This window comes from Cupressus sempervirens, chromosome 4, assembly GCF_028749045.1.
Source record: "Cupressus sempervirens isolate cs-2001-9-10 chromosome 4, ASM2874904v1, whole genome shotgun sequence".
NCBI lineage: Eukaryota > Viridiplantae > Streptophyta > Pinopsida > Cupressales > Cupressaceae > Cupressus > Cupressus sempervirens.
This window is the reverse complement of record NC_143121.1, coordinates 79,484,552-79,496,969: the sequence shown is the minus strand read 5'-3', so window position 1 is coordinate 79,496,969 and position 12,418 is coordinate 79,484,552.

Genomic DNA, 12,418 nt, shown 5'->3' with positions numbered 1-12,418 from the left:
TTGGTTTTAGTGTGCACACATTCTTGATGCCTAAATTTTAATACAGAGGAAAGGAGAGAGACAATGAGGCTAGAGAATGAGAGAGATTAGAAGATGGGGAGAGAGTACGAGGGATGGAGGGAGGGAGGGAGGGAGAGAGAGAGAGAGAGAGAGAGAGAGAGAGTAGGGGTCAAAGAAGGTGGGATGGGGAGAGAGGGATAGAGAGAAAGAAAGAGAGAGTAGGGGATGGGAGTGTGTTTGTGTATTAGAGATAGAGTAGGAGATGGGAGAGAGAGAGAAAGATGGGAATGGCTGTGTGTGTGAGAGAAAGAGTAGGTGATGCAGGAGAGAGAGAGAGAGAGAGAGAGAGAGAGAGAGAGAGAGTAGGGGATGGGGGAGAGAGAGAGTAGGGGATGGGAGAGAAGAGAGGAGTGAAAGAGATTAGGTTGAGAGGGGTAGAGAGAGAGGGATGGGAGTGTCTATGTGAGAGAGTAGGGGATGGGAGAGAGAGTGTTAGAGAGAGTAGGGGGTGGTAGAGAGAGAGTGAGAGTAGGAGATGGGGAGAGAGAGAGAGTGTGTGAGACAAAGAGAGAGAGAGAGAGTAGGGAATGGGAGAGAGAGAGATATAGAGAGAGTAGGGGATGGGAGAGAGAGAGAGAGAGAGAGAGAGAGAGTAGGTAGTGGGAGAGGGAGAGGGAGAGGGAGATTGAGAGAGAGGGGATGGGAGAGAGAGTGAGAGAGTATAGGGGATGAGAGAGAGTATGGGGTGGGAGAGAGAGAGAGTATGGGATGGGAGAGAGAGTAGGGGTGGGAGAATGAGAGAGAGAGTAGGGGATGGGGGGGAGAGAGTATAAGCGGTGAGAGAGTGAGTGGGAGAATGAGAGTGCAAGGGAGAGGAGAGGGGGATAGGAGAGTGTGTGTGAGAGAGAAAGAGTAGCAGATGGGAGAGGGGGGAGAGAGAGAAAGTAGGGGATAGATTAGAGAGAGAGTTTGTGAGTGAGAGAGAGTAGGTAGTGAGAGAGGGAGAGATAGAGAGAGGGAGAGAGCATAGGATGGGAGTGTGTGTGTGCAAGAGAGAAAGAGAGTAAGGGCTGGGAGAGAGAGTGTATAGGGGATGGGAGAGACAGTAGGGTATTGGAGATAGAGAGCGAGAGGAGAGTAGAGAGAGAGTAGATTGTGGGAGAGGGAGTGGGAGAGGGAGAGGGAGATGGAGAGAGAGGGGGAATGGGAGTGTGTGCATGTGAGAGAGAGTAGGGTATGGGAGAGGGGAGAGAGAGAGTAGCCTGAGAGAGAGTAGGGGATGGGAGAGAGAGAGAGTGAGAGAGACTAGGTGGTGGTAGAGGGAGGAGAGAGAGAAGGGAGTGTGTGTAAGAGAGAGAGAGTAAGGGATGGGAGAGGAGAGAGAGAGTAGTGGATGAGAGAGAGAGAGAGAGTAGGTAGTGCGATAGTGAGTGGGAGAGGGAGAGAGAGAGAGGGAGGGGATGAGAGTGTTTTTGTATGAGAAAGGGAGTAGGGGATGGGAGAGAGAGAGAGTAGGGGATGGGAGAGGAGAGAGAGTAGGGGATGGAAGAGAGAGAGTGAGAGAGAGAGTAGGGGTTGGGAGAATGAGGGAGAGTAGTGGATGGGAGAGAGAGTGAATGAGAGAGAGAGGGATGAGAGTTTTTTTCTATAAGGGAGTAGGGGATGGGGGGGAGAGAGAGTGTAGGGGATGGGAGTGAGAGAGTGAGAGAGTAGGTGGTGGGAGAGGGATTGTGAGAGGGAGAGAGGGGGAGATAGAGGGGGATGGTAGTGTGTATAATAGAGAGAGTAGGGGATGGGAGAGAGAGAGTTGAGAGAGAGACAGAGAGTAGGTGGTGGGAGAGAGAGGGGGGATGGGAGTGTGTTTAAGAGAGAGAGAATAGGGGATGGTTGAGAGAGAGAGTAGGGGGTAGGAGAATGAGAGAGAGTAGTGGATGGGGGAGAGAGAGAGAGAGAGAGAGAGAGAAGGGGGGATGAAAGTGTGAGAGAGAGTAGGGGATGGGAGAGGAGGGAGGGAGGGAGGGGGATGGGAGTGTGTGTGTGAAAGAGAGAGAGTAGGGGATGGGAGAGGGGAGAGAGAGAGAGAGAGAGAGAGAGAGAGAGAGAGAGAGAGAGAGAGAGAGAGAGAGAGAGAGTAGGAGATGGGAGATAGGGTGTGTGAGAGAGAGTAGGTAGTGGGAGAGGGAATGGGAGAAGGAGAGAGGGAGAGAGGGAGAGGGGGAGAGATAAAGAGAGAGTAGGGGATGGGAGAGAGGGTGTGGGAAAGATAGTAGGTAGTGGGAGAGGGAGTGGGAGAAGAAGGAAGGGAGGGAGGGGGAGAGAGAGAGAGAGAGAGAGAGAGAGAGAGTAGGGGATGGGGGAGGAGAGAGAGAGTAGGGGATGGGAGAGAGAGTGAGAGAGAGAGTAGGCTATGGGAGAGGGAGTAGGAGAGGGAGAGCAAGGGAGAGAGAGAGAGAGAGTAGGGGATGGGAGAGTGAGAGAGAGAGACAGAGAAAGAGTAGGGGATGGGAGAGATAGATAGTGTGAGAGAGTAGGCAATACAAGAGGGAGTGGGAGAGCGAGAGTGACAGAGAGAGTGAGAGAGTAGGGGATGGGAGAGGAGAGAGAGAGAGAGAGAGAGAGAGAGAGAGAGAGAGAGAGTAGGGGATGGGTGATGGTGGGATAGGGAGAGATTATTTTTCACATATTATGTACACACTATAATGAGCATGCACTTTATAGTGCATACATGCTATAGTGTATACACACTATATGAAAATACCAAAAAATGGTCATAACAATAGTTTGGGTCTCTACTAATCCATATTCTATTTTTTGTCTATTGTGTGTTCTGTTGTCTGACAAAAAACATGGGTTTCATGCTATTGGAAGTTACCAGACACCATATTCAATCATTGGATACACTATTTGGAGGCTTTTTGAACATTCTTTTATTCTATTTGAAGCTAGAAAACACCAAATTCAATCATGGGATACACTATTTAAAAGTTTCTTGAATATTCTTTCTATAGAAAATGTTAGTGTAGTCTTTTTTAAATATTCTTTGTTATTATATAGAGACAAATTTCATTATAATTAGACAAGTTGTTTAATATATAGTGAATTCATTCAAAATTTTATGTTTGAATGAATTATTATTTGGAAATGGTTAGAAATTTGACAAGTTGTTTAATATATATTGTGTATTCATTGAAATAATTATAATTTTTATATGTATTTGAATGATTTGTAATTTATAAATTATACGTAATTCAGATGTTTGAATAATTTGACAAATAGAAATCATCACCATGCCAAGGAAGAAACCAAAAACTCAAACAACAAAAGAGAGGGAGAGAGAGAGATTTGGCAATTAAAAGAGATAAAATGAAACTACTATGTGAACAAAGAAAATTGCAAAGCAATAATAAACAATTGTCTTTCAAAGAGGAACAAGAACCACTGATACAAAGAAAAAAAGAGGAAGAATTGGAAAGACAAAGAGAACAAATGAGACTGTTATGCTTAAGAAGAAAATTGAATTGTGAAGCTAGACCATCTTCCAATGTTGGAGTCATATCATCATCTCATGTTGAAGAGACACTAATTTGTACATCCAATGATGTACACACTCCATCATGTCTTGTTGAAGGCACAAAACCAACATATGAAGTAGGTGATATTCCATCTTTTACATCTTATTGCGAAGACACATCATCTTCGATTCAAGGTATGCAATGCACTCAACCTTATGTTGATGTTCAAAATGTTGAGGGAATGAAAGAGATTATAACACCTTCTAGAATTTTTTTTAGAAGACCAGAATATTTGATTGATATTTATATTAACATTTTGAGATCAATGCCTCACAAGATTAGCAAGCGTACTTGTCAAAGAAAAGTTAATTGTATGTGCAGATTATTCTCTGAAGAATTAAATATAATAGGTCAATGCCAATTATTGTTGAAATGATAAGGAATTTGAAATTTAGGCCTATCATGAAGATTCTTGGGTTAAGAACGATGGACGATTCAAATGGAAAAAGTATTGGAAAGAATCTAATGAGTGCTTATGACAAAGTGGGTTCTAAATCATGCACCAAATATAGTAATATCACAAGATGAGTACTTATGTTGAATATAGTAAGTACCCAAATGAAGAAAGATCAACTCATGAGAAAGACAAAAAAACATTGAAAATCGATAGAGGTACTCTAAGGAGAGCCATGCTAAGGTGTGAGAGATTAGAAGATCCAACAAAAAATGAGTTATGCACATTTAGCAGTAGACTGCCATTAAAGGATAAAGAAATTAGTAAAGATTTGAAATCATTGATCGAAGTTTTTTGGACAAATAACACATGTGTTTCCCTTAATCAAAGAGATGTTGTAAGAAGGAGGATTGGTAGCCAAAATTGTGACCCACATGTGAAACATTTTTTGGACTCAACTCAGACACAATTTTTTGCTAAATTTATTGGTATGTATCCTCAAATTCGAATAAGTAAAATATTTTTTGAGATGGGTAAACCTTTTTATGTGAAGATAAATCACACATGCAAAAATTGCTATTGTAGGATACATATTGAATTTTCTAACCATTTTGATAGTTTTAGGCATATATGTGTGTTTTTGCATTCTAAGATTGTTTTGCAAGATTGTGACATGAATGAGCCACCTAGATCTTTAAGGGAATTCATATCCAACATTTTAAGTGAAATAGAAGATGACCAACAATTTTACAAGACATCATGCTTGGATGGTGCATGGTTATTTTGTGGTTCTTTGCAACTTCTATCAACTTGTGAACATATGGATAGTACACATGTAATTGGAAAGGAAATAGTATATACATATGCTCTAAAAGATGGGAAATGGGGTAAAATATGTGATTTAGTCACTAAAAATATTCTAGTGTATTAGTTCATGAAAAAATTTCATAAAAATATTATTTACGAGTATGCAAGGCATACACATAGAGCTCAATGGCTAGATTTGCAATTCAAGTTATTCAAGGATATATTTCCATTGGATACTATTGTTTTGGTTGTAGAATTCACATAGAACTACATACTACAATCACAAAATGAGGTGCAAGTAAAGTATTATACTTTTCAATAGGTTTCCATATTTGTTCACATAACATTCATGCATTCACCTACAAGTACAGAGGATGATAGGAAGATTTTGAGGGAGTACCATTTTTAAATCAACGATAATCAATTATATTCTATAGAGTTTGTACATGGTTGTTTTCAACTATTTTATGGAGATTTGGCTAACAAAGGCATACCATATCATCAACACATTATTTTATTAGAAATTGTGCATCTCAATTCAAGAATGCATAGATGTTCTATTGGTTGAGCAGGATGCACAGGTTGTCTAGAATTCAATATAGGTGGAATTTCATAAAGACTATTCATGGAAAGGGAGAGCATAATGGTATAGAGGCATGCATCAAAAGAGCCTTAGCTCATGAAGAACTAAAGTATAAAGATGGAGCAATATTGACAAATGCAAAATCCATCATCGAGTGGTGTAATGCTATGATAGGTACTGGTGAGTCTATGGTTCATAGATTTTTTTGGTTGATAGATGATACTAAAATTGCACCATATGAGGATTGTTGCACAGTAACAAGATCAAGTGAGTTGCACTCTTTTAGAAGCTATGATACAAGTTCATGGAGTATCCACACATAAAAAATGGCATGTTATTGTCCATCATGTGTAGAGGATAATTGGGATGAGTATGAGTTGACTAAATAGGTGGACAAATGGGATATACAGGTTTTGAAACCAACTGACACCTATTGTTCCCCACAAGCACTGAAAATGGTAGAGATAGATTTATCTATTGACTTTGACTACTTGCTGATCTAGTACAACCTGGTTATATATATATATATATATATATATATATATATATATATATATACATATATATAGACATATATATATGTGTGTGTGTGTGTGTGTGTGTGTGTGTGTGTGTGTGTGTGTATACACACACACACACACACACACACACACACACATATATATATAATTTCAATATGTAACTTTATAACTTTTACCTAAGTATTTTCTAAATTAATGAACACATATTGTACATTTATCACTACAAGCCATGTTTTCGATATGATTTCACCTAAAGATAATGAAGAAGAGATAGAATATTATTTGTGTCATTATGTCCAAGCCAAACAAAAATTGGATCACTCAGTTATACATGGTGAAGGTTTAGAGTACCATATTAGTGCAGTGGTTGTAACCAAAAAATGGCTTAGATGATATTCTATGAAGAACCCTAACTTTTGGTTATTCAAGAATTGGAAAATATAGAGGAATATTCTTCATTATTCAAACCTTATTTTCACATCAAATGTCCATTTGATAGAATATGTCAGAAAACTACATAATAAGACTCTTTGGAAAGTTTGTGAGTCAGTCCATGAGGCAATACTTCAGACATTAAAATATAGAGCAGATCTAGTTGGTTTATTAGATTGAAGAGGGATGGAGGGAGAGAGAGAGAGAGAGAGAGAGAGAGAGAGTAGGGGATGCATGGAAGAGATGCTACTCTTGATGAGACACCAAAGAGATACAACCATCCAATAGGTAATAAATAGTCATTCTTAGAATTTGAAGTAAGTGTATCCAATAAAAAAAAGGAACATCATTGAAGGATCTATATGCATATATGAACATTAGCCAATTAAAAATATAAAGAAATACCAATATAAATATTTTTCCAAACCAAAGGCAATAAGTCATTCATAATAGTCAGAAAATAAAGAACCAGATATATTGACCTAATCAGAATTAGCAAAATGATATTGCACATAATATCCATTACAATAGCTCATGGAATTTTTGCAATTTTAATAATTATATTTTTTAGTCCCAAAAATGGACATTATAGATATTGCTCACTAATCCTTTACAATAGAAAATGTTTACAAAAAATGGCATGTACTTGTATGAAGACATTATATATTACAGGAATTCCACACCAAAGCAACTTGCTAGCTACTCAAAAAATAGTAACTAAATGCAAGTGGGATCATAAATATACCTTAATAAACTAGTATCCCCTTTACTCAAGAAACATCTTGGTCATCTACTTGATTGAGACATGTTTGGGAGCTAAAAATCTCTATTTAAACTCAAGTCTCCATTTAAAGGTGGCATTGAGCTTTCTGTTGTTTTCTTAAGATCATTAATATATTTTGATGGGAACTTTGAGGGATCATGCCCATCTTGAGTATCTTGGCTTTCTAAGTCTTGTAAATGCAATGCCATTGATGAATATGCATTTCTAATTAAAACATCTATGGTGCTAGAATGAAGTTTGTGACCAAATTCTTTGCCTACTAATGAGCCAATTTGAGGCTTCACTTCACATTTCTCTATGGATAATTCTATAGCACTTATTATGTCTCTATCTAAAAAATTTGTGTCTGTGTACATGTGGATTCTTTCCCAAGAGCTATAGGCTTTGTCTCTTCATCCTAAGTAATTGACATACCCAAGATGACACCAAGATAACCATTTTCTTCAAAGAAATGTCATTTTATCTTAGATTAAATTCTTTATTAATGTCATTTTATCTTAGATTTATCTCTATTTCTTCCATTGTATATTTAATAGATGTAGCTGCAATTCCTCTATATATATTGCTTTTTATATTAAGCTTTTCTCCATAGGAATCAGAAGGCATGGGGAGTCAGGCCAACTGTTGGTCACTGTATTAAAAAGGTAGTCACTAGATTCCACTTATAGCACTTGGAAAAGGTTCCAAACTATTAAAAAACAACTAAAAACACCTAATCCTAGGCTATCTTGACCAAAAACTCAAAAGACCCAATTTTTACTAATTAGAAACCTTTGCTCATATCTTGCACACAGTGGCCTAGGAATACATATCTTGCTCATATCTCTCTCACCATTCATCATGGTATCAAACTATCTATTCTATTAGCTCCAAGTTGCCAGGTAAAACCTAGCCCCAAGATCCTCCCATCTTGTTGAGCACTTGAATGTTCTTGGGCACGTCGAACCAAATCATCCCTTAGAGCCACTAAATGCTACAGGGAAGAAATATTTGATGGGTTATATCTTGGAGATCATGTGAGGTATAGATGTAATTCTAGGTGTTGGAGGACCATGTTGTAGAGACGTACAATAACTTCTCTCACTTTTTGGAGATCTTATTCCATTTTGATTTTGTGGTTCCATCTCAGGTGATGCTAAAAGTTGAAGTGTTGGCTAGTACAAACTTGCCAACTATCAAATCTCTCTCAGGGATCAAAATATATATTTTGTTAGCTCTAGGTGGCTAGGTAAACCCTAGCCATAAGATCCTCTCATCCTGTTGAGTGCTTGAATGTTCTTGGGCATGCCGAACCAAATCATCCCTAAGAGTCACCAAATCCCATAGGGTAGCAATCTTTGATAAGGATATCTTAGAGCTCGTACAAGGTATGAATGCAATTCTAGGTGCTAGAGGACTATGTTGTAGAGACCTACAATAACCTCTCTCACTTTTTGGAAATCTTATTCTATTTTGATTTTTCCACCCCATCTCAGGTGATGCTAAAACTTGTAGTGTTGGCCTATACAAAGATGCCAACTATTAAATCTCTCTCACCATTCATTGTGGGATCAAACTATTAGTTCCATTAGCCCTAGGTAGTCAAGTGAACCCTAGCCTAAAGCTCCTCCCATCCCATTGAGTTCTTAAACATTCTCGGGCATGCCAAACCAAATCATCCCTATGAGTCACTAAATGCCATAGGGCAGTGATCTTTGATAGGGTATATCTCATAGCTCATGTGAGGTATTGATGAAATTCTTAATGGTACAAGACCATATTGTGGAGACCTACAATAACCTCTCTCATATTTTGGAGATCTTATTCCATTTTGATTTTGTGACCCCATCTTGGGTGATGCTGAAACTTGTAGTATTGGCCAATACAGAGTTGCCAACTATCGAATCTCTCTAATCGTTCATCGTGGGATTGAACTGTCTATTTTGTTAGGTTTGAGTGACTTGGTAAACTCTAGCCCTAGTCTTCTCCTATCCCTTTGAGTGCTCAAATGTTCTTGGGCATGCCAAATTGAATCATCCCTAAGAGTCACTAAATGTCATAGGGCAGAGATCTTTGATGGGGCATATCTTAGAGCTCGTATGAGGTGTAGATGCAATTCTAGGTGCTATAGGACTATGTTGTGGAGACATATAATAACCTCTCTCACTTATTGGATATCTTATTCTATTTTGATTTTGTGACCCCATCTCGGGTGATGCTAAAACTTGTAGTGTTGGCTAGTACAAAGTTGCCAACTATTGAATCTCTCTCGTCATACATCGTGGGATCGAATGGCTTGTTCCATTAGCTTTGGGTGGCTGAGTAAACCCTATGCTCCTCCCATCCCATTGAGTGCTCAAAAATTTTTGGACATGCCAAATCAAATTGTCCCTAAGAGTCACTAAATGTCATAGGGCAGAAATTTTTGACAGGGCATATCTCGGAGCTTGTACAATGTATGGATGTAATTCTAGGTGCTACAGAACCATGTTATAGAGACCTACAATAATGTCTCTCAATTTTTGGAGATCTTATTTTTTTTTGATTTTGCAAACCCATCTTGGGTGATGCTAAACTTGTAGTGTTGGCCAATACAAAGTTGCCAACTGCTAAATCTCTCTCACTATTCATTGTGGGATTGAACTATCTATTCTATTATCTCTAGTTGCCAAGTAAACCCTAGCCCCTAAGCTCCTCCTATCCCATTGAGCACTCAAACATTCTCGAGCATGCTGAATCGAATTGTCCCTAAGAGTCACTAAATGCCATAGGATAGAAATCTTTGGTAGTGGCAACTGGATATGTCATCTCATCCAATGATGGAGACTCATGATAGAAGGTAAAGGGGAGATCATGCATGTTATTTTTTTTATGGTAATAAGGTAATCCTTGCTTATAAGGTCAAGGAACTTGAGGTCACCTATAAACCCAAGTTGCCTTAGTCTTAACAATTTTTTATTTTTTTTATTTTTTATAAGTTGACTCAATAAGTGTTTTGAGAGTCATTAAACCTTATATAGGTCCTATTTGTTACCAAAAAACACTTGGTTAAGTTCTAAGAAGAGTTAGCACAAAAATTGCATTTTGCAAAAAAAGTTGCTAACAACTTTTTTGGTAATTTTAGCAATTTTTTGAAAAATGTTGAAATTAACCTTGTAACCAATCAAATCAACTGGTAATTGGTTGGAATGGATTTCAAATGATGAAAATACCCTCTATGATTTTAGAGGAGGCATAAGGTGTTGGTGATTATTAATTTCTTTGTATATGGCAAGGAATCACTGCTAATGTTAAACTTGTATATAGGATCATTGAGTTGTCAAATATCATTACTTCCAACTTAGAATAGCAAACTCATATTTTTTCAAAATGAAAGACCACTTTAGCTGCATGTTATCACTAAATGAAGATAGTGGACGATGTTAAGGATCTTCTTGGTTGTCTTAAGAGCCATTTCATGGGTTTGAAACATAATCACTTCCTTTTATGAAGCCTTGTCTGAAATCAACAAATTACATGTTGTTGCAAAGAAAATATAGTCATAGGACATTGGAAGATTGTTTTCATTTATAGGATGTTGAATAATCTCTTGGAAGGATGGAATAGATGAAAAACTGAATTTTGTGAGATAGTTATTATGTGTTCTTTGAAGTGTCTAAGGTGTTAGTTTGAAGCAAGAAGTTGGCTATGATCCATTTCTAAAATTTGCTCATTTTTTCCTTATTGCTTCCCAAGTTTTTAATAGGGAAAGTGATCAAGTAGTTTTGTAAGGTCAGGTAGAAGTTTATTCAATGTTGTAACCAATTTGGAAAGTGTCTTTGAAAGAACTTAGGAAGGTGGGAAAGCTAGTTTTCCTTAAAGTGTTCTTGCTAGGAATCGACTAGCTTTTGGTGTGAGCACTTTGCATCATTTTGGATGCAAATTACATTAAAATGAAATACACGAAATGTACTTAAAATGTAAACAAGAAAAAAATGAGATATGTTATGATAATCAATAATGTCATACATGAACAAATATATAATATATTATGATAACCAATAATGTCACACATGAACAAACATATAATATATTATGATAACCAATAATGTCATACGTGAACAAACATATAATATATTATGATAACCAATAATGTCATAAGTCTAAAAATTTCATGCATCAAACATATGTCATACATCAAATATAAAATTATATATATATATATATATATATATATATATATATATATATATATATATATATATATATATATATATATATATATATATATATATATATATATATATATATATATATATATGTATGTATATATATATATATATATATATGTATATGTATATATATATGTATATGTATATATATATGTATATGTATATGTATATGTATATATATATGTATGTATATATATATGTATGTATATATGTATGTATATATGTATATATGTATGTATATATATACATGTAGATATGTATGTATATATGTATGTATATATATATGTATGTATATATATATGTATATATATACATGTATATATGTATGTATATATGTATGTATATATATGTATATATGTATGTATATGTATATGTGTGTGTGTGTGTGTGTGTGTGTGTGTGTGTGTGTGTGTGTATAAAATATGTCCACTAACATAAAATCTAACGTATATGTCCACTAATGCCTATACAATTGTGTCTATCCCTATATCTTCTCCTTCCCATGAGGGGAAGGAAACAAATCTCTAGAGGTCTTTAGTCATTGTGTGGAGGCAGATCATGGGGATGATGGGGTCTTCCTCACACGCTTGTTCATCCTATTGTTTAGGCTCTTCTCTAACTTGAGCTAATACAAACAAAGTAGATATGAATCAATAATTAATATACATTGAAATCAAATATATGTACACATAAAAATAATTATTTTTTTACTACCATCAAATAGCCACTCTATATGTCCACCTCAAAGGCTTCTGGATGATCAGGTGTAATAAGGCCCTACAACAATTCAATCAATATAATCACTTATGAATAACATTTTTAATTTCAATACTAACTATTATAAACAACTAAAACTAATAAAATTCTTTCATACCTCAGTCAATGGCTCTAAACTAGCCATCATTGTAGCAACTCCATGATTGATGGATTGGTGAAGATGAGAAGTCTAAGACATCAACAATTGCATGTCATATAATAAAATTTACATGTAACATGAAACATGAAAAAAATATAATCAAATGAATTAAATTAGGATGAAAGAAATGTACTTGTAACAAGCTCGTATCATGCTTAGGCTCAGAGTCCCTTATAAATGTCGATGGTTTAGTAGAGAACTGGCGCACATGGGTAATTT